Genomic DNA, 22,519 nt, shown 5'->3' with positions numbered 1-22,519 from the left:
TATGCACCACCTTCTACATGAAGATTTTCCTCTTTCTTTTGTTGCTATTGCCTTCTATCACCATCACTATTTTGTCTCTATTTTGTACATATCTATATATGTACCTGTGATCTCTCCATCAAAAATGTAAGATACTCAAATGGAAGGAATAATTTTCTTCTCTTTATATCCCCAACACCGAGCATAGTATCTACACATAGTAGATACTTAATAAAATCTTGACTGATAGTTGGTACTAAATGATTGCTAAGATCTATTCCAGTTCTAAATTCTCTGATGCACTGTGATTTTACAAGGTGCCAATCACTTTCTGGTCAATCAATAAGGATTTATTAAGTTTTTACTACTAGAAACTGCTAAGCACTGGGGATCCAAAGAAAAGCAGGGAACTACCCTCAGGGAACTCACAATCAAATCGAATGGAGGAGACAACCTGCAAACGAATTGGTGTGTGTGTGTGTGTATGTATATATATATATATATATATATATATATATATATATACACAAAAAAAAACTTATTCACACATATATATGGAATAATTTAGAGATGATCAACAGAGGAATAAAGGTGAATTGGCAAAGGCTTCCTGTAAAAAGGGGTTTTAGTTGCGACTTGAAGGAAACCATGGAAGCCAGGAAGTAGAGGTGATAAGGAGGGAAAGTATTCTAGGCTTGGAGTAAAATACATACGTTCAGTTCCATCATGTTGAATTGCCTCACACAGAACTACTGGGCCACAAAGCTTTTGCACAACTACTGATGAAGCATCTCTCTGAAGATCTTTCCATCTAGGCATATAAGGGTGACTCATATAAAGTATACATTTTTCTCTTCACGGGTGGCTGCCTTGGGAAAGGTGGTCAAAGTTGCTTTTTCTGATCATTCAGATACTGCCTTCTCTGGAGGCTAGCATTCAGTGGGTTCATGCATGCCCTGGATCACCTCCTTTTTCCAAGCAGGAAACATATTTAATATCTTCTGGTCTGGCAGAATTTGAATTCCATTCACAATCATATGCTTTCCCATCTTTACAGTCTTCAACTTTGTTCCCATTCATACACTTGATGATTCAGTTACACAGCTCTACTTGCTAGTCTTCCTCCCAGACATCCCATTTCACTACTCTGCCCCCCATATCTGGAATTCTTTCTCTGCTTATCTCTACCTCCAGGCTTCCCTCCTTTAAGACTCAGTTGAAATCCTTCTTTCTGCAGGGATCCTTTCTTTCCCATTTTCCCCTTCTCTTTGTCTCCCAAAGTAATTGTGATTACCTTTTATTTATGCTATGTGTTTCTTGTTTGTAAATAGTTATTTGCATGTTTTCTTGTCATTAAAATATGAACAATTTGATGGCAGGGACTATGCTTTTGCTTTTCTTTGTATACTCAGCACTTAGCTCAGTGCCTGGAACATAGCAAGAATTTAACAAAATTTTTTAACTGAACAGCTTTTCCAAAAGATACAAGAGAATCTAATCGATATATGTAAGGATATCTGTTACAAATGACCAAATCTGAAGAAATCCTAAGTTCTGTAGCATATCCGTAAAGAAATCTCTTTCAATCTTTTATATTGTAAACACAAGAACTTCCCAGACATAAGCTTTATTCCAATTTATAAAGAGCATTGCTATCAACTGGTACTGTACTTCCTTGATAATTCCCTAAGAGTCAGCTAGAAAAATCAGTTAAAAGCTCAAGTTAAATGGGTTGTGTCTAATAGGCTATCCCTTGAATAACTGTGCTTGAATTAATTCCAAACCACCAACATTGCCCATCAAACAAACCTGACATTTTTCATATCAGTATCCTTTAGGACAAACATCCCTTCTCATCACCCGTGCAATGGCAAGTCACTTGGCCCTTTTAGTCATGGAAATGGTGCCAACTTTGTTATTAGTCTCTAAATGTTTATGGGAGTTCATGCAATACCCGCTCCTATAAAACTTTCTCCTGTCAGCATATGACGTTAGAGATCAACACTCTGATTCCATTGTACAGATGAGGAAACTGAGGTATGTGCGATTCATATTGCAGGTGACAGTGGCAGAAGCAAGTTTCAAACTGAACTCTCCTTCATAGAAATCCAATGATCATTTCACTACATCATGCTCTTTATTTCACTATTCATGAATTATACAGAGATTGTCTATTTTTTTAGGAATCTTATCCAGTGTACCTACCACTGTGCTGGACCTTTTAGGAATCACATAAAAGAATAATTGCTGTCCCTAGAAATATACAATTTTGTTGAGGACATTTCTAGTGGTGCATATACTCTTATTGGGAACAATGAGATCTATGCCTTGATTTTTCTTCTCTGTGCCATGTGAGCATACCATTTAGGCAGAGGAGTCATAATGAGAAGAGTATTTGCTTTAACTTCACTTATATTCTATGCATCACTCCTAAAGAGATCCCAGGAAAAAGGAGAATCTGCCAATTCAGTAAATACTATTAGAAAGCTATGGACAAATCAGATGACACTGGTGCCCTAGCACTGCTGTATTTGCCTTTGTCTCTCTATGTGTTTTGGTCTGTAGTCATTAATAGTTTGGCCTCCATGAAGCAGTGGCAAAGGGGAGCATGTCAGAGCAGCTGGCCAAAATTAAATTACAGCATCCTCGCGCTTTGCATTAAAGTCTCCACTCAGTGACGGAGGCTGGTAATCGTGTCCGGATTTTCCTTAAAGACAATGGCCCTCCATGCAACTGGCCACACTCTGTTAATTCATGCTGTCACCTTCCTTTATTGGCTGTGGGGAATGCAGTATTGATTCCTGAACTCAGCAGCAGTACAAAGAACCACTAGTGCATGGTCAAAATGCAGCAATAAAGGGCCGACAGCTTGAGAAAAGCAGCCGTTCCGTCGCACAAACAAGGTCAATTAGAGGACAGTGCAGTGTAATATAAATAGCATTAGCATCCCTCTTCAACCACATGATATCACGCTGGCAGGATTGACAGTAAGGAAAATAAGGTTTAATGCCGAATAAATATAAAAACATTTAGTATAATTTAATTTAAAACCCTCTATCACTTTAAAAGTGCTGTGCCTAGCAAAATATTTGACTTAATAATATGTGGAAAGCTCCTGTATGTTCTTAAAAAGTATTTTTCAGAAAAATTTTTGTGTGAGCTAGCCAATTAGACATGTACAGTGAAACTGGTGCACATGAGTTTATTGAGAAGTGACTAATTTCTTATTCAGAACTCTGAAGTGATATGCCTACTTGTATTTATTCCATTTTTGACATTAGACTTCCCAGATTTCTAGAGTATAATAATGAGGGAACAAAAGATTTCTTAATATTTTTAGTTTTAAAAGAAAGTATAGTTTTCTGGGCTTTCTTTTTTCTTAAGTTCCTAGGAATTGCTGGGCCCTTTTGTTAAAATACTAGCAATCATTACTTTTATTTATGGAAGAGTTTTTCTTACCTTCCTTTGTCAGCTCAAAATTAATTACAAATGTAAAACGCATCATGCTGTTAACACATACACTATGTGGGAAACAAATTATACTCTCAAAATAGATAATAGACAGCTTGGATAGGTAATTGATAAACCTACACTGCATACAATAACTGAATAGATTTTAGAAAAATATATAATTGTTTGGATTGGAAAAGATTCATTTATTTGAATTCTCCTTTAATGATGAATGTGCTCAAGGTTGGCTAGGAGCAACTCATTAAAGTGCATAAAAGAGTCTAAAGAAAGTTTGAATCACTGTGCCTTTGAAAGTGCCCATTAACCACAGAGAATTTACCTCATCTAATAGGCTGATGCTATGGTGTAATTTGGCCAAAACCATTATCCAAAGGCTGAATGACCAAATACTGTACTTCCAACAATGCTTCATTATGGGTTATGAATACATTTCTGAATTAGGGGCCCTGAATCTCAAATGGAACTCAAGACTCTATATGCACTTTCTTGTATGACTTCCTCAGTGTTGACTAACCTTTTGCTTCTACCTGAAATAGATCCATTCTCCATTTTTTTTCCCACAGAGATGGAAGTGTCTCATTTAGGTAATTTTTATAAGTCTTATATTGGTCAAAATCTCATAGGTCAAATTGGTACATCTCCTCAGATTTTATTTTCTATCAAGATCTAGCACCAATCTCTAGCAGGCTACAGAGAAAGACTCAGAAAGAAATACTCAGAACCTTGACATTTTTCCCCCTCCAAAGCCTAAAAATGTCAGAATAGGCATATTGCATGAGTAGAAGAAGCATTTTTTTAATTCAGCAGCTTTCTAGTAGCCCAAGTGCTTGTTCCTTTGTTTCATGAATCAGAAGGATTTTTCCAAGTTCTAGAACCACTCAAACTCAGGAATTCAGACACTGAAGGCATAATTGCTCAAGTCTGCCACAGATATCATTGATTTCAGACAGCAACTAAAGGAACATCTCCTGGATGGATAGATGTTATGTTACTAGTTTCTTTGCTATTCATAATTAGTTTCCTGCATGGATAGACATCCATCGGTATGCTGCTGCACTCATGTTCTCAATCCACATTCCTGTTAGAACTGCAGCTCATCTACATACCCTATTTTCCCTCCTGCATCCATAGTCTGTACTCTGTACCTTGCTCATAGAAATGGCTTCAGATAATTCAGCTATCTAATTCACTCTTCTTTTTACTCTTCTTGTGGGTCTGGAGACTGAGATGATTATATTTAAGGAGTAGAAAAACAGTGGCAACAGCATTTAATGAGCACCTACTGTGTGTAAAGAAGCATGCCAAGTACTCGAGGAGATGCAGAGTTTAGCTATGCCCCTGCCATCATTGAACTACAGTATAATGAATAAGATACACAGATAAAACTAATATATGCAATTATGTAAATGCTTTGGAGGGGGTACAGAATAAAGTGCTATGTGAAATTTGAAAGATTTATTATTATATTTGCTATTATTAACCTAAAGATCTTGGAAAATATCCTTCCAGAAGTAGCATTTGAGTTAGACTTGAAAAGATAGAATCTAGAAAATTAAAAGGAATAGTAAGGGTATCATTCACAAAGAGAAAAATATGAACAAAAGCACAAAGGCACAATAGTTTAAGTCTAGATGGGTATGTAATTATGTAGCACTTATAGAAAACGGTAGGAAGAGTGAAGTTTAAGGGTCCTTAAATGCCAGGAAGAGGAGCTGGTACTCTACTCAAAGGTAATATGAGGTGGTAGCTAGAGGGCCTAGTGGATTGAGAGCCAGGCCTAGAGATGGGATGTCTTGAGTTCAAATCTGGTCCCAGCTTTGTGATCCTGGGCAAGTCACTTAACCTCCATCGCCTAGGCCTTACCACTCTTCTGCCTTGGAAGCAGTTTGCAGTATTGATTTTAAGACAGAAGGTAAGGTTGGGTTTTTTAATATTTTTTTTTATGAGACAACATGGAGTCACTTAAATTTTTTGAGCAGAGAAGTGGTCCAACCAAATCCATCTGTAATAATATTTTTTCTTGTATGGTTATAATAGAAGACTTTATTTTTACCCATGAATTCTCATTATTTCTGGACATCTACAGATATGTAACTTTAATGACCTTGCTCAGAAGGCTCAAGTACCATTCTTACATGGGAATAAGTGGGGCTCTCTGAGAGTGAGAACACTGAACTCTTTTCCATCTCCCATCTTACATAATGTCACCAGTATAGCCTTGACTCCAGCTATTGCTTTGTTTGTGTCTTTTAAACATGACCTTAGGATGGCACTTAGTGGGTACTTTATAAATGCTCACTGGCCATTAGAAAATAGAAAATGAATAGCCTTGTTATAAACTAAGCTTCTATTAGAACATTGGGAACAGCATCTCTTGCCACAGGACAGGCACAAAATTCAGCACAGCATCCAAGATCCCTGTAGAAGGGATATCTAGACTCAAGACACTGTCTTCTGGCTGGTTCAATGATTGTTCCTGCACTAGAAAAGAGGCCTAGAGGTATTCTGATGTTATGAACTTTCTTGAGTATCTCTAAACAATGTGACCATAACTTTACAGCAATCTGGAGATTCCTTCGTGTCTTCCCCTGCCCCTAATAATAACCAAAGATCATGGCATGTCACATATATGTGAAAAGTCAATCACCTTCCTTTTTCCATTTCTACTATCCCAAACATATTATCTCCAGCAGTGTTAAGATTAAAATATTTTATGAACAGGGAACCTGTTCATAAATTATCTCATCTTGTCCCTTTGCCTCTATAGAGCTCCTCTAATCATAGGACTGGGACTTACTTTATCACCAAGAAAACCTCTGTGTATGCAGCAATCTGTCTTTGACAAGAGAAGTTGTCTATGTAGGGTTTTATTATGCTACTTTAAGGCACCAGAATCCTCCTTCTCAAAAGACTTGTACAAAAATATTTATAGCCGCACTCTTTGTGGTGGCAAAAAATTGGAAAATGAGGGGTTGTCCATTGATTGGGGAATGGCTGAACAAATTGTGGTGTCTGTTGGTGATGGAATATTATTGTGCTAAAAGGAATGATGAACTGGAGGAATCCCATGTGAACTGGAACGACCTCCAGTAATTGATGCAGAATGAAAGGAGCAGAAGCAGGAGAACCTTATACAGAGACGGATACACTGCAGCACAGTCCAATGGATTTCTCTACTAGCAACAATTCAATGATCCAGAACAACTCTAAAGGACTTATGAGAAAGAACACTATCCACATTCAAAGGAAGAACTGTGAGAGCAGAAACACAGAAGAAAAACAACTGCCTGATCACATGGTTTGATGGGGATATGACTGGGGATGTAGATGCTAAACGATCACCCTAGTGCAAATATCAATAATATAGAAGTAGGTCTTGATCAATGAGACATGTAAAACCCAGTGGAAGTGATCATTGGCTATGGGAGAGGGGTGGAAGGAGGGGAGGGAAAGAACACAATTCATGTAACCATGGAAAAATATTCTAAATTAATTAATTAAATAAATGAACTTAAAAAAAAAGAATCCTCCTCCAGTGAAAGCCTTCTCTGCTATCTCTTTGAATGAATGAATCAACTGATGAAAGAAAAAAAACAATTATTAAATTCTTTTTATATGTTAGACATTGTGCTAAACACCAGTTATATAAATACAAAACAATGAAGCCAGGTCTTGTCTTCATGGAGTCTAATGGGGAAAGACAACACAAGTAGAGGAGTAGCAGGAGGAAGTGATGAGTTTTGGGTTCTAGGAAGTTACAACGATGGTGAGTGTAGCAATGAGAAATAGATTGACACATGCTTTCCAAGACTGGTGGTCTTGGTTGGATTACTCTTCTGAAAGCTAGAGGAAAAATGTTGGCAGGAGGTACCACATGCATAGCAGTGTGGCATGATGATAATTGGACAGAAGCATGCCATTCCTGGGTTGGGTTAGGAGAATGCTCACCAGTGAGGAGCCCAGGGTCCCATTCAAAAAGGCCAATTAGGTGGTATTGCAGGAAGATTTCCAGAGAGGAATGCCATAGAAGTGACCCTGCCTTCTCAATTCTTTATGTTCCAGTCCAGTCCAATAATTAATAGAGCTGGCAACATGGTATAGTGGGAAAAGGTCTAGATCTGGAGTCAAAGATCCTGTGTTCAAATCCTGACTCTGTAACTTAATAACTTTATGGTCTTGTATAAGTCACTTCTCTCTGAACCTTCAGTATTTTCATCTATGAAGAAAATTCCTTCTTGATCTCAATATCTAGGTTGGAACCTATAAAAAATTGAATGTCATGAGAGAAATTGCTTACCTATTCAAAATTTCCCATCCCTAGTTGCATAGTTACATAAGGGATAACCAATGACTCCTTCAGCCTTAGCAACTCTTTCAGTCTAAGAAAAGAACAGTTGATGCCCAGAGTAGTCACTTACATGAAATCATAGCTCCTTGAAGTACTGGGATTCTTAATCTATTTATTTTCTATTTCTATAATCTATTTATATTCTGGTGTTCACAAATGGGATTTAATGTCACAGGTATCCACATGTGTGGATCTCAGTATTTGAGGTTATTTGTAGCAAGAGAGGGTCTATGAAAACAACAACAACAACAAAACATCATTCACTGCCCATTCTCCACCTAAAAATTTTTACTTGTATGTGTTTGTGTTTAATGAAATGTCAGATTCTCCCCTTTAAACTGCTTTTCTTAGAAAGAGTGTGGCTCTGAGAAAATGCTGTTGTATGTCTGTTTTGTTTTGATATCTTTTGATCATTATGTTGTTTAAGATGCTGTCATCAGTGCTGAATTGTATGATACCTTTAAAGGGAAGTTCAGTTTCTAAAACATAATCTGTATTAACTCTATGTAAGTATATGCAATAACATATATTTATATTCATAAGGAAAACATTGAGTGTCTTCCAAAGAATGAGCAACTTTGAGAAATAGAAAAATTTCACTAGATTTCCCAGAATACATTCCTTTCTTTTGTACATCTGATTAAATAAATTGTATAGGGGTGGTAGGTGAGCAGCAGAATTGTATTTGGAGTCAGAGGACTTACTTGCAGATCCCTGCCTTACTGTTTCCTATGTGCCCTTTGGGCAAGTGTCCCTTAACCTCACTGAGCCTTAGTTTCCTCATCTTTAAAATAAAGGATCGATAATCTCTAAGGAACCTCTCAGTTCTAAATTTATAATTCTATAATTCCCATATATATGTGTGTATGTGAAAATGGATTTCTCACCACCCTTACCTCAGTCACTCTTAATATCTCCTCAGTGTCCTCTAAATAGCTTTCTAGATCTCTCCTGTCTCAATTTAGATCTGTGGCCTCATTTCCTTTTCTCTGCTGGAAACATTCCTTTGTTTGTTTTAAAGGAAGAAGAAGCTGTTTGGTTCCTACTATCAAGAAAGCAAGGAAAGGGGCATTTAAAATGCATGCATTATTTTATATGAAAGATAGAGTCACTTAAAACTATGTCTTTTAATATCAAAATATCTTTAAGTATTTACGGTACAGCATCTTCTGGTTACTTGGATTATTGCCCAATAATTAGGCAAGGCTATTAGCCTAAAAACAAGTACAAATTAATTATAGCCTGATAACTTGTCATTATAGAATAGATGAACAAAATGAGGTTTCTGGACCACAGAGGTCTGAACACACAAAAGCAGTTATCCAAGTAAGTAATTCTCTTCTGAGTCTTATCACTTTATACACTAAGACACAAGGAAGTTTTGCTATACTAAAGAGGAATTGAGTTATAGTTTTCTGTACATCGTAGTGTCTGCTTAAATTTGATTAATTCAATACTTATTAAGTGCCTAATATTTTCAATGTTCTGTGGTGGGAGAATAGGATCCAAAAATCGAAATAATTTAGTTTTTGCCTTTCAGAAGCTTATATTCTACTATAACAGGTGTGATGGGCCAATGAGTTTGTTGCTATTCACCTCTCTTAGGTACATATGTCATACTTCAACTGTGAAACTTCTAAAATATTTTCAACTATTTTTGTGTGCTATAGGAACATAGGAAACATTATTGTCACTATTGCTAGTGAGTGGAGTGGAAGATGACACAGGTTATGAGCTTACATGGTTAGATTGAAGGTAGTACCATGGAGAGAAATAGATAAGTATGGAGGAGGTGGAGGCTTTGTGAAAAAAAGATAATGAGTTCTATTTTAGACATGTTTATTTTGAGATGACTAATAACAGTAAGTGGTACAAAAACAAAATATATTAAAGTTAAGTTAATTTTTAAAAGGGTACACACAGAAGATAGAAGAAAGGGCAAACAAGTAAGAATGAAGAAAAAACAAGTTCCACAAGAATGCCAGTAACATTAATTCTCAGAATGGATTGAGGCTGGTGAGGAATACTAAGAAAAATGGAACATTTTTCATCATAAGTATGTTAGGGACTCAGTAAAGAGAAAGGATCATTGCTTAGTTTGGTTGGGCTTATGATAATGAAGTAGAACAAGAAGTCTGCACTATTCAGGTTTGACTTTTCTCTGTTTTCTTCCAAGAAAAGGGAGAATATACCTTAAGAATGAAAAGATATAACAAAAAATGTTTAGCAGGAAATAGATATCCAACAACACGATAATATCTAGCTATCTTTACTTAGTTCAAAAGTCATAGGCTTGAAAGAATTGCATTCTATGGTACTGAATGAGCTGGAAGATGTAATTACTGATTCATTTTAGCAATCTTTTGGAGATCTTTGAGATCTCCAGAAGACATTGCTGAAGGGATGGAGAAGAAAATTCTTGCCTTGTTTTTCACAAAATGGAAGAGGTAGAATCTGCATGGTATTAGATAGTAAGCTTGAATTTTATTCCTAACAAAAAACTAGAACACATTTTTAAAGAGACAGATTTTGAATATTAGAAAAATAGCTATTCATCATGATCAGATTGAGCTGGAATGATCCATTTTCCTGTTTTACCTTTGAAGTTTAAATAGATTGATCATTCAACAGTGCCCCATGCCATCAATGTATGGAAATTACTCCGAATTCTCAAAAGCTGTACCAGCAGAGACTACCAAGCAAGAAAGATTTTGAGCATAGACCTAGCAAGAGACTAGGTTTCATTTTGAGTACCAGCTCTTGTTAAGCCTGAAGAAGCTCATTTCAAGTAAACTGGATAACCATCAAGTGATGAATTCTTTGGCCATGGCATCCAACAGAACAGAAAAATCGCAAATGGTTCTCAGTTCTATGAAAACCTAATTTGGCTTCTGTAGTAATAATGGAAGAATGAAAGAAATTTGGAGTATAAAATATTAAGATTTGCACAATGTTGACAATCTATGCCACTTTAACTTAGCTTTGGTTACTTCACTGAAATCCTTGTTCATTGACTAATGAATAGACACACTTCTGGAAGAAACTAAATCATATTGATCTTAAAATCTTACTATAAAGAAGAAGAAAAAAAGAATTATAGCTAAATTTAAAAAGCAGCTCACAGGTGTGGTGCAAAGAGGGGGCATAACAGTCTTGTAGGCTTTTTTTTTAAAGCCTGCAAGACTGTTATGCCCCCTCTTTGCACCACACAGGTTTTCCTAAACAGACAAATAAAAAATCTGGCTGAATTGGATTTATTGGGCACTTAAAATCAATGTAAATATCATTACATACAACATTTGGATCATCTTGAATTGCAGTGCTTAAGTATTTGTAAAAAAAGTATTTGTAAAAAGACCACCATGAAAATATTTGCAGATTGTGCACCAATATCTGTTGCAAAAATAAAGAAAAAGAACCACAAAAAAGTAAGTCCCTAAAAAAGAATTAACATGTATCTTGATATTCAGCAATATCAGTCTGAAAGTGGAAATTGATGAGGATAATAACTAATATATTGGAAAATATAGATTGGGAATGGGGGGTGGGACCAAAACTTGTAGACTACACTTGAGCCTCATGTCTATCCATCATGAATACTGTTTTTGTCAAAAGAATTGGTAGATCCTGGGCCCAATAAAGCACCATATGTGTTATAAAAAGTCAAATTATTTATATTTCAGTACCCATCAACTTTAACTTGAGATGACAAATAATAATGTACTGATACGGGAGTCATTGACTTGTTAGAGAAAAGATCAGTTGTAAGACAGTCAGAAGAAAAAATGGAAATGAAAAAATGTGACATGCAATAAAACAATTCCATATTTACCTATTAAATATTATTGTGATGAAAAATTATATTCTTGGAGAAGAAAATATGGATGCAATCATGATTTTGTACAGAGATTGAACCAATATAAAATAATTGTTGCAACAAATAGTCCATAATAAACCAATCAATACAATTTATTAAATGCTTACCACTATATATTAAGTATTAGAGGACTAATGAAGGTTGAAAAAATGGACCTTATATTAAAGAAGTTCAGATTTCCATGGGAAAATAGAGGAATGAGAGACTTATGATTACCTAATAATATGTAGCAGAGCTAGAAGGAAACATAGGCCTCAAGCCAGCACAAACCATACCAGTTTAAAGGATCATATGGAGGGGCGAAGGAAAGAAGGATGTAATAATAATAATAATGATAAATTACATTATAGTTAGGGGCAGCTGGGTGGCTCAGTGGATTGAGAGCCAGGCCTAGAGACTGGAGGTCCTAGGTTCAAGTCCGGCCTCAGACACTTCCAGCTGTGTGACCTTGGGCAAGTCACTTGACCCCTATCGCCCACCCTTACCACTCCTGGGCTAAGGACGGTCCCTAGCCCGGATGAAAAAGGAGGAGGGTTGGGCGTGGGGCTAGCAACCCCACCCTGTAAAAACTACATCTGCTAAAGAAACTGCAACCTAAAGTAGGGGCAGCTGGGCTAGCTCAGTGGATTGAGAGCCAGGCCTAGAGACGAAAGGTCCTAGGTTCAAGTCCGGGCTCAGACACTTCCCAGCTGGGTGACCCTGAGTGACCCATTGCCTACTGGTTGTGGCCCTATGCTCCTAGAATGGAGTCCCAGGATAAAAAAAAACAAACATTACAGTTACTTAAGGTTTAAAAAGCACTTTGTAAATATTTCATTTGGGTCTCATAATAAACTTGTTGAGTAGAGGTTATTATTATTCTCACTTTACAAAGTGGAAACTGAGGCTGAAAGGTTAAGGGAATTGCCCATTGTCATCTTGTAGGTGTTTAAGACAGGATTTGAACTTGGTCTTTCTGACTCTAGGTAGAGTACTTTATCCACTCAGTCACCTAGCTGCCTCAAACTAGATTGTAACAGTAAACACCTGACTTTCAAGTGGAAAGTTATGGCAGCCAAGGACAACATCAGTTTAGATAAACTCATATATAAAATATTTTGGATAAGGATGATGGAAAATTATAAATAATAACATCTCAAAAATCAGGGAAGCAAAGAAGCATAAAATCAATTTAAAATAAATTTTAACCCAACAAAGAAAAAGCTTCCTATAGCAAATTTGAGGATGAAAATAGAAGGACAAGAAATGCAATAAAAATGGAAAAGATCTGCAAAGTTTTCTATCACAATTTTTTTCCACCATTGAGAACAATATATGGATTCCACTTAGACTTTGACATTAGAGTCCCAGATGTGCTCATGAGAAAGTGGAAAGATTTTAAAGAAAAAAAAAGAAATGATAAAAATCACCTGTATTCAGTCAAGTGAATGCAAAGAAGATAGAGAATAGAAGTTACAAAATTTAGTTGAGTGTTGAGTGGTTGATTTCTAAGTTATGCAAAGAATGGATATCAGCAATATGGAAAAATCTCAGGCATTATCAATTCCAGAAAGTGAGTTAGAGGGATTATCAACAAGCAAAATTCTACATGTCCATTTTTGCATCTATCCAATTTTTATGAGAGCGTTTTTTTCATTGAAGATATCTTTGAGATCATAGGGAACAAAGACGCTTTTTTTTTGCAAGTGATCAGCCACAGTAAATCTCGTCTTTGCCATCTTGCAATTGGCTGAAAGCTATATAGATAACATAGGATTCCTCTGTACTGATTGTTTGTTGAATAAATTTATCATTTGATTTGGTAGATTAAAATTCGACCTTGAAGGTTATAGCATGGTATAGCCCTTTCATACACCAAAGTCATTCAAGTTTTCTTGAAAGATACAAAACGAATTTAACAAGAATAAAGGTTTGCTTCCCACATATAATATGAAATAAGGGTGATTTAGGAGGAGTTAGGTTTGTCCCTAGTTTTCTGCATGTGAGACTTGGATAGAATGATCTCCCTGGGAGAGATTAATAATAATTCCCTGAGAAGTAGCTTCCAAATGTAATATAAGGCTACACATGTAAGGTAAATACCAATGATAGGTGTGAGTAAAGAGACCAAAGGGAATTCTTCATCATGCAAATATCCTTACCCAAGGGTCTCAGCTGTTGCAAAGGGAAGGTAGGTATAAAGGAGTAACAACATATTCACCAACCTAGGAATCAACAAGAGAATTCATGCAGACTCCATGGAAAGCAATTCCACCCCCTTCCCCCTTCATCTTGGGCAGGCTTACATCTACCCCAAGGGACTGATCTACTAGTCTGGGGGATTTTTATTCAGGTTATTAAACTCTCTCTGTTTACATCTTCTCCTATAAATCAACTTCAAGTTGGCTAATGAATCCAATCACGGAGTGACCAAAAGGGTTTGTGATTTCCCAGAGGGGCAATCATCACTCGACTGTTTCCCTGTGCCTTGCTATGAGACTAGATGTCTGCTCATCTTTTCCTCCCCAGCCTCTCTCATTCTCTGAAATCTCTATTGGTGCAGCTAGTGTTAAATACACCACAAGGATTTAGTGCCCACTAATTTCTTTATTTTTACAATGGGAAATTAGTAGCAAAGAAATGAGTGGAACAGCAAAGGGAGTGGAACAATCTCTAAAAATTCAGTCAATGCTGGACCCTGTCAACTGCAGAATAGATTATTTGTTCTAACCTACTCTTTCTTGTGGTAAGCAGCTTCCTCCTTCTTTGACTTAGATTCATGGGAGAAGAACGTTGTTTCTTACTGGTGGTGTTAGAGTCATCTCACCAAATCTGGTTCAATCAGCACCACATTCACTAGTCACAGTTTCACTTCCAGGGAGTTGTAAACTGAAGCAATAACCTCAGTAGGAATAACTGGAACCTTTTTAAGAGTCTCTGTAAGAGAGAGCATAGGAATATAGATCCGATCCATGGGGCTGATGCTAGGAAGTCTATGTGGCACTGTATAAATGGAGATTTTGAACCTTGGACTTCATCCCCCAGAAGTCCCTTAGTATTTCCCAAAATTCCCTTTAATCTCTCCTGTGCCTCCACATTTATGTGGTCACTTTATTGTTTTATAAGTTCTGTAGTTCCTCCCTCTCCCTCTCTTCTTTGCTAGTGGGCTGGGTGGTTTAGGTAGCTGTTTACTTTAGTTATTATTAATAAACTTCTTAAATATAATACTTTGGACATATTATATATTAATTTTAATCTCTACAGCACAAAGTGGGAGGAAGAAATTCTGACCTTTCAAATCTCCATTGCCTTATTTTTTATTCCTGCAGATTCCTCCCAGAAATCTCAATTCTACAATCTTCTAGTTCCACAATGTCAGTGCATGTGTATTCTGGGAAAACATCTTTTATTTCCATGACAATTTTGATACAGGGTTACCAATGATATCTTTAGTTATTAACTTCTACTCATTAAAATCAACCATGTATCAAATGTGGAGATTTAAGTTTAACAAAATTGTCTGACACTATTGTCATGGAATAGACCTAGTGTGTTGTACAAATTGAAGAGGGATTTTCTGTAGATGGTGAAATTTTCTAGGTATTTAAACATGTAAAATACTTCACACTATATGTATCAAGCCCTGGAACATTAGAAGGAATCAAAATACTCAAAATATTTGGCCTAACCATCCATAATATGCCAACCTGTAAAGCTTATTTTCTAATATGTATATATATGCATGGGAGTATATGTATAATGTATACCGGGCGTTCCAAAGGTGTTAGCAAAGTTTTAAGTTTTAATAGGTTAAAAATACACTAATACTTTGGAACACCATATCCTTCCTTTCTATCTATCATTTATTTATCTATGTATCTACATATCTGTCTATCTCTCTATATATCCTTGACAGGTATGCAAATTGATAATAAATTCAGCCTAGAATTTTAAAAGGAGGACAATTGACTCAATTACTTTCAGGAAATTGCAAAGCTCCTTTAACAACCTAAACATTGCAGAGTAAATGCTCTTCTTTTTAATACCTTTGTTCTACCATTGTTGTATGACTATAAGTCATGATGGAATATTGCAGTCTCTCTGGAGAATTAATGAGTAACACTCAGAAGGCAATGGGAAAGCATATAGCAGGTGTGGTCAGGTCATATCACATAATTAAAAGGGATTTATCAAGAAGAATCACTATGAAGGTTATCATCAAGAAGAAATGCATCATTGAATATGGTTTGGCTGTATAGCAATAGTAGGCTCATCTTATAGATGAATGACTTGGGGACTTATTTCTTATCTTCCCAAAGTCATGAGAAAGTTAAGAAAGCCTCCAAGAGTTTGGTGGATCTACTCTGGCAAATTTGTAGAGTGACATGGATAAATATTGTACATAATATGCAAGCATTGTAGGATTGTGATATACATTGTGGAAGGGAACATTTACATTGATTAGATAATAGATTCATTAGAGCATTTGAATAAAGTAGAATGATAACTTATGGAAATATTATAGTCATAGTACACCTGGATTTCAGCAAGCTTTTGGCACAGTGACTCAGACTATTTTTGGTGGAGGAAATATAGAAATGTGGCTTGGATAATTTTAGGTGAATTCATGATAGGACCCAAAGAGTTAATAATGACTTAGATGGAGGTTTTCAGTGATATGCCTCCATAGTTGTATCTCTAAGTCTTGTCTCTGTACTTTTCAACATTGTTATCAATAACTCTGATGAAAGTATGGATTATTAAGTGGCATGATTGTTAAATTTGCAGATGGCAGGAAGATGGGAAGGATAGTTTGTACTCTGGATAACAACACCAAGATCCTAAAGTCTTGATTACATAAAACCATGATATGGATCAAAATATAATAACATTTATCAAAGATAAATGTAAAATTCCATACTTGAGCAAGGAGAAATAAACTCCTTACATAGAACATATGAATAGTGTGTCCAGATAACAGTCCAAGTGGGGGAAAATATCTATGAGTTTGCCATATTGCAGATATGAGAACAGTTTACAAATAAAAAACAGTCAAAAAAGGCATCTTAGAGTGCATATTGACTGGCTCCATAGTAAAAAGGTGAGGAGCTATTGTGCATCTTTCTCTTTTCGGCAGATTTTTCAAAACCTTTTCAAAAGCTAGATCACTATTTGGGAATTCTCTAGAAAAGAAAGTTAACTGAATGGATTGGATAGTTACTAAAGTCCTAATTAATTAATTAGTTGATCACTCAATCAATCAACAAGTATTTAAGTGCCTATTATGCACCCTGTAGGTACTTGAAATACAAGTAAAGAAAATGAAAGAGTTCTACTTCTAAAGAGTTTACATTCTAATCTTAAAATTATGTGATTCTCTAATATTCCGTCCTTGTTTCAGTCACATTACTTCAACAATACATATAATAATGACTATCTCAATTTTCTGACAGTTTACAAGAAACAAAATAAGGAATGGGAAGATATTTTGAAAACATGCTATATAAATGCATGTTGTTTTTTTAAGGAAATGTAACTGATTCATAGGGAAGAATATGGATACAAAATGTCAAGAAAAGAAATTTAAGAAGTCAGAAAGCCTTTAAGATAATGGGATCAAAGGGAAAATTATGATTTTCTAATAAAACATTAATAATATCTAATAGAAGCTACATTGAATATAGCTTCTATAGATGACCACTTATACAGTACAACCTAACTATGCTGTGATATATCATCTTTGTGAAAATATTTATTCCATTGTTTTATAGTGGTACTGCTTTTATTTTCTACCTGGCCTACTATTCCCATCAGTAGAACCTCTCCTTTGAACAAACACAGAAACAATGTCTTCCAACGGTTATTGTTAAAAATGTCCATATGTTATCTAGGAGGGTTAGAGAGTCCTGTGGATGATTATCGCCAATTAAGGCAGCATCCATTAACATACATTATTTAAATGAGTAGCTTCCTAGAAATCATATTCTCAGTTTTCAGGAGCTGGAAAAAAAGATCTGAAGACCAGCCTCTGTATACTAAATGGTAGTAACTAGCTTAGTCCAGTTTACTTGAGCACTCACATCTTGGGGTGAGAGTTGTACTTTCTTTTGAAGAGATCTGGGGATTAATGTTTCTATACCTTGAAGTTCTCTGTGAGTTCAGGTCCCCAAAGGGATTGTGGTGAAAGCTCCTCACTGGGTAGAGGGGATTAGAGTTTAGGGGAGAGAGAGCTGCAGTCAAGAGAAGAGAGGAAAGGAATGAGCCCTTTCTGTACAATTATACTTCTGTGCAATTATATTCACTAGTATACTGTCACAAACCCCCCTTTACCACTGATCCTCCTTGAATTTCCCCAAGGTGTTAGGATTCTTAGTTTCTCTTTGGTATTTTATAAGTAAGTAAAAAAAATACACAAAATTGAATGGCAAAAATGAGCAGTATCACTGTTCACCCAAGGAGACTTTAAGAGCCAAAGAATGAATCTCTAATGGTAGAAAATCAAGCATTAGGCCTGGAGAGACAATTGACTATGAGACCCTCTCCTAGAAGCCCTCAAATGGAATGCCATCTTGTAAGTATATGGAAACTATAAAGGACATACTGTATTCTTTCCTTATTCAAATATATAGATATTTATCCTTATATATTTTTAATTTATATAGACATTTATAAATATTGATTACAGGTATATTGTCCAAGTTATTGTTATTGTTTCTATTATTATTGTCACTATTTTCTTGCCAAGAAATAGTGATTGACAGGTTAAAGCTGGAAGTAGATAAGAAGAACTGAATAGCATGTGTTGTTTAAAAGCATAATGACAGAATTGGGAACTTCCTAGCTTCAGCTTAACCCATTTCTATTTTCTCCTTTTTGTAGGAAATAATTGATCACTACATTTATAAGAAATAGCATCATATGGATAAGAAATGGAGAAATCTGTCATAAAGAAATGGTTGATATCAGCTGAACAAACATTTGTGATCAGGAGTCATCTCTTTTGGACCACCAGGGAACCACTTCCATGCTTTTGTATTTGTTATAATGGCTTTTACATCCATTCAAAATATATTAATATTCAAATGGTTTAAAGGATCTGCAATCCTATTTTTCTGTGCATGCCCTCCATTAGAGTAGATTGCAGCACATTTAAATCTTTCCATCCTAGGTAACTATTGTCTACACTCTCCCAAAGAATTTTCATAATAGTTCAGCCACATGTTATAAAAGATTTCCATTATGTTTCTTTAACATTTCATTACTGGCTTATATCTTTTTCTGTTATGTTTCCCTGATGATATCGTTTTTATTTTTGACTCATCTTTTTGATTATAAAGATATTTTATTTTACCAATTACATGTAATAACAAATTTCCACATAAGTTTTCCAAAGTTAGATGATCCATATTGTCTCCCTGCCTCCCTTTCCCCCCATTCCTGAACTGGCAAGCAATTCCATCTGGATTATACACATATTATCATGCAAAAATATTTACATATTAATCATTTTTATAAGGGAATAATCATATAAAACTGAATTCCCAAAATAAAAATCAAATAAACTAAAGAGAAAAATTGTATGCTTTGATCTGCATTCTGACTTCAACAGTTCTTCCTCTGAAGCTGGATAGAATTTTTTGTCATAAGTCCCTCAGAATTGTCCTCGATTATTGCATTGCTTAGAGTAGATACATTTGTCACATTTAATTATTCCACAAGACTGATGTTACTATGTACAATATTTTCTTGGTTCTACTTATTTAACTCTGCATCAGTTCATGTAGGTCTTTCCAATTCTTTCTGAAATCATTCAGTTTGCCTGATGATATCTTTTATGCCTTTTGCTGTGCATAGGTCATTGTTGAAAATGTGTAATCTCTGTTTCTACAGGGTCAACTGTACTTGAGACAACTTGTCCTATTTATCCTTCCAAGATTGTAGTGTTCTAAGACTTGCAACCATATCATGATATTTGGGAAATTTCTTTTTGTCTACAAGATGGGATTTTTTTCGAGGAGATTGATTTGGGATTATTAAAAGTGCTACATCAGTTTCTCAAGTTCAGTCAGTCTGCTTTTTACCTCCTATACCATTATTATTGTAACTCATAGCCCATTTACAGTGTCCAAGTCTCTTATCCCTGATACAGAGGATACTGAGAGTGGTAGATTTCTTGGGCTCAACAGTAGTTGCTACAGTGTGCTAAGCCAAAAGGGTGTCTATAATAAGCCTGGCACTAAAATAGTGAACCTCTGATAGATGGACCAAGCTACCTACAAAAGTAGAAGTAGTTTCCTCATTCTAATCTAATAGGTACAGTTGCAATCCTGTCAACTTTGTCCTGAAATGAGATTAAAATAATGTTGCCTAGTTAGGTCTTACACAACACTTTCTGTAAACTTGCTTTTCTACTATTTTTCTCTGTCATATTAAGCAATATTACTTATAATTTTCTACTACTCTCCATTGTGTTGTTTTATAAATGAATTCGTATTTAAAACCAATAGTTGCCCTGGCTGCCATTTATTTCACCTGGGAAGAAGATAAAGGATTTGCTACTTTTATTAAGCTGAATGTTCTACATTATCCTTCTCTGATGTCTCATTTTGGAGTGGTGGTGATCCTGGATTCTTCAAGGCTATGCTATCAGAGTCTAAAACTTTAAGGAAAATGTGAATCCAGGTTGCAGGCCTCTTAGAAGCAGCAAAAGTGGAGACTTCTATTAAAAGCCTTCCACACCAATCAAAAACAAAGTGTTTCAAGGGGATAGAAAACCAAATCTAACAATAGGACAGAGCTGGGGGATCCTTCTGATCAATTCAACTTAAAAGATATACAGAGAAGGCTGAATTCTCATGTTTAAGGAAAAGGAAGAAGGAAGGTCGCAGGGCCCTTCCTCCACTTACTGTGCTGAGTCTCTGGCAGTTGCTGGAATCTCTTGGCTAGGGCTCCAGCCCAGAGAGAATGCCTTGCTGATACAGCTGTGCCAGACTCAGGGCTTTAACCACAGCTGGCACTGGCAGGGAGTCAGTTGGAGGAAAGGTGTGGAGGGGAGGGCAGCCTAGTCACAGCCACTACTCTCCATCTTGGGCCTCCCCTTCTCAAAGTTTTGACCTCAAGACACATCCCCCTGGATTAATCTAGTCTATCAAAAGGGCAGATTAGAAGCTTTCAGAGGGCAGGGAAGTTCAATCTCCAATCTTTCCCCCACTGACTGAGCTGAAAGCCACTGTAAGAATCCTATTGACTTGGATCCCATGATAAAGGCTGAAACCCTGACAGAACACCTTGATAACAGGATATGAAGCCCAGTTCCCTTCAGCCTCCACACCTTCACCTACACCTCTAATTTCTGTTGCCAGCTGGGGAAGACCTGACCTCAGGGCTCCTTAATACTCCATCAGCCTAATGTAGTCAATAAGCAGAACAGAGAAGAAGCTCCTTCAGGACAGAAGTAGCCCAAACCCACAGATAGAGCAAATAATTAGATGAACAAGATTATAGTCAATGACAGGGAGCAAAGAAGGAAAAAATATGAGTAAACCACAGAAAAAGAAAAAAAGAAATTAGAATCATCAGCTTCTAAGAGACAATTTAAGAATTATTGGACAACCAGAAAATCATGACCAAAGAAAAAGCCTGGACATCATTCTACAGGAAATTATTTAAGAAAACTGCCCTGACATTCTTGAACAAGAGAGAAAAGTGGAGATTGAAAGAATCCAGAGATCACCTCCTGCATTTAATCCCCAATTAACAGTGCCCAGGAATGTTAAAGCCAAATTCAAGAACTACCAGACCAAGGAAAAGATACTACTAGTTGTTAAGAAGAAATCATTCAGATATCATAGAACCACAGTTAGGATAACACAGGACCCAACTGAATGCACACTGAAGAACCAGAAAGCATGGAATATGATACTCTGGAAAGCAAGGGAACTGGGTCTACAACCAAGAATCAACTATCCAGCAAAATTGACTATATTTTTTCAGGGGAAAGTATGGTTATTTAATAAAATAAAAGACTTCAAAGCATTTATAAAGAAAAGACCTGACTTAAACAGAAAATTTGATGCCCAAACACAGAACTCAAGGGAATCACCAAAAGGTAATTAAGAAAGGGAGAAAAAAACTTTTTTAAGGGACCCAATAAGTTCAAATGATTTGTATTCCTATAAGAAAAGATGATATTGGTAACTCTTAAAAATTGTTATTATCATAAGCGTATAGATAGAAGTATACAGAGGATACAGTGACAAACTATATTAAATGACATGTCAAAAATATATTTTAAAAAAAGAGGTAAAAAAGAGGATAATACTAAGAGAAATGGGAAAAGAGATAAAATGGAGTAAATATATATTGCATAAAGAAGGGCATAAAGGGAGGTGGGGAGAAGAAAAATACAATTGAAGCGTAAGAGAGGTTAGAGACACTCTCCAAGAAAATTTTATTCATTATATTGGGAAAGGTCAGAAAGGTTCAAATGGAAGGAAAACCTCCAATTCCAAATTCAATCATCATCAACAACAATATCATCGACATCATCATCAACAACATAATCATCAACAACAACACCATCATCAATGACATGATCAACATCATCAATATCAACATCATCAATGACATTAACATCATCAATAACATTAACATCATCAACATCATCATCATCATCATCATTAACAATGACATCACCAACATCATCCTCAACAACAATATCATCAACATCTGGCCCAGGAAAGATTTTTGATGGGTGGCCTAACCTAATATCATACTAAGCAGAGTGCTGAATGAGAGCCAAAAGACCTAAACTCAAGGCTTGAGTACCACTATGTGTTCTTTGGGGATAAAAAGAAAGCCTTCTT

This window comes from Gracilinanus agilis, chromosome 1, assembly GCF_016433145.1.
Source record: "Gracilinanus agilis isolate LMUSP501 chromosome 1, AgileGrace, whole genome shotgun sequence".
Lineage (NCBI taxonomy): Eukaryota > Metazoa > Chordata > Mammalia > Didelphimorphia > Didelphidae > Gracilinanus > Gracilinanus agilis.
This window is presented reverse-complemented; position numbering follows the sequence as displayed.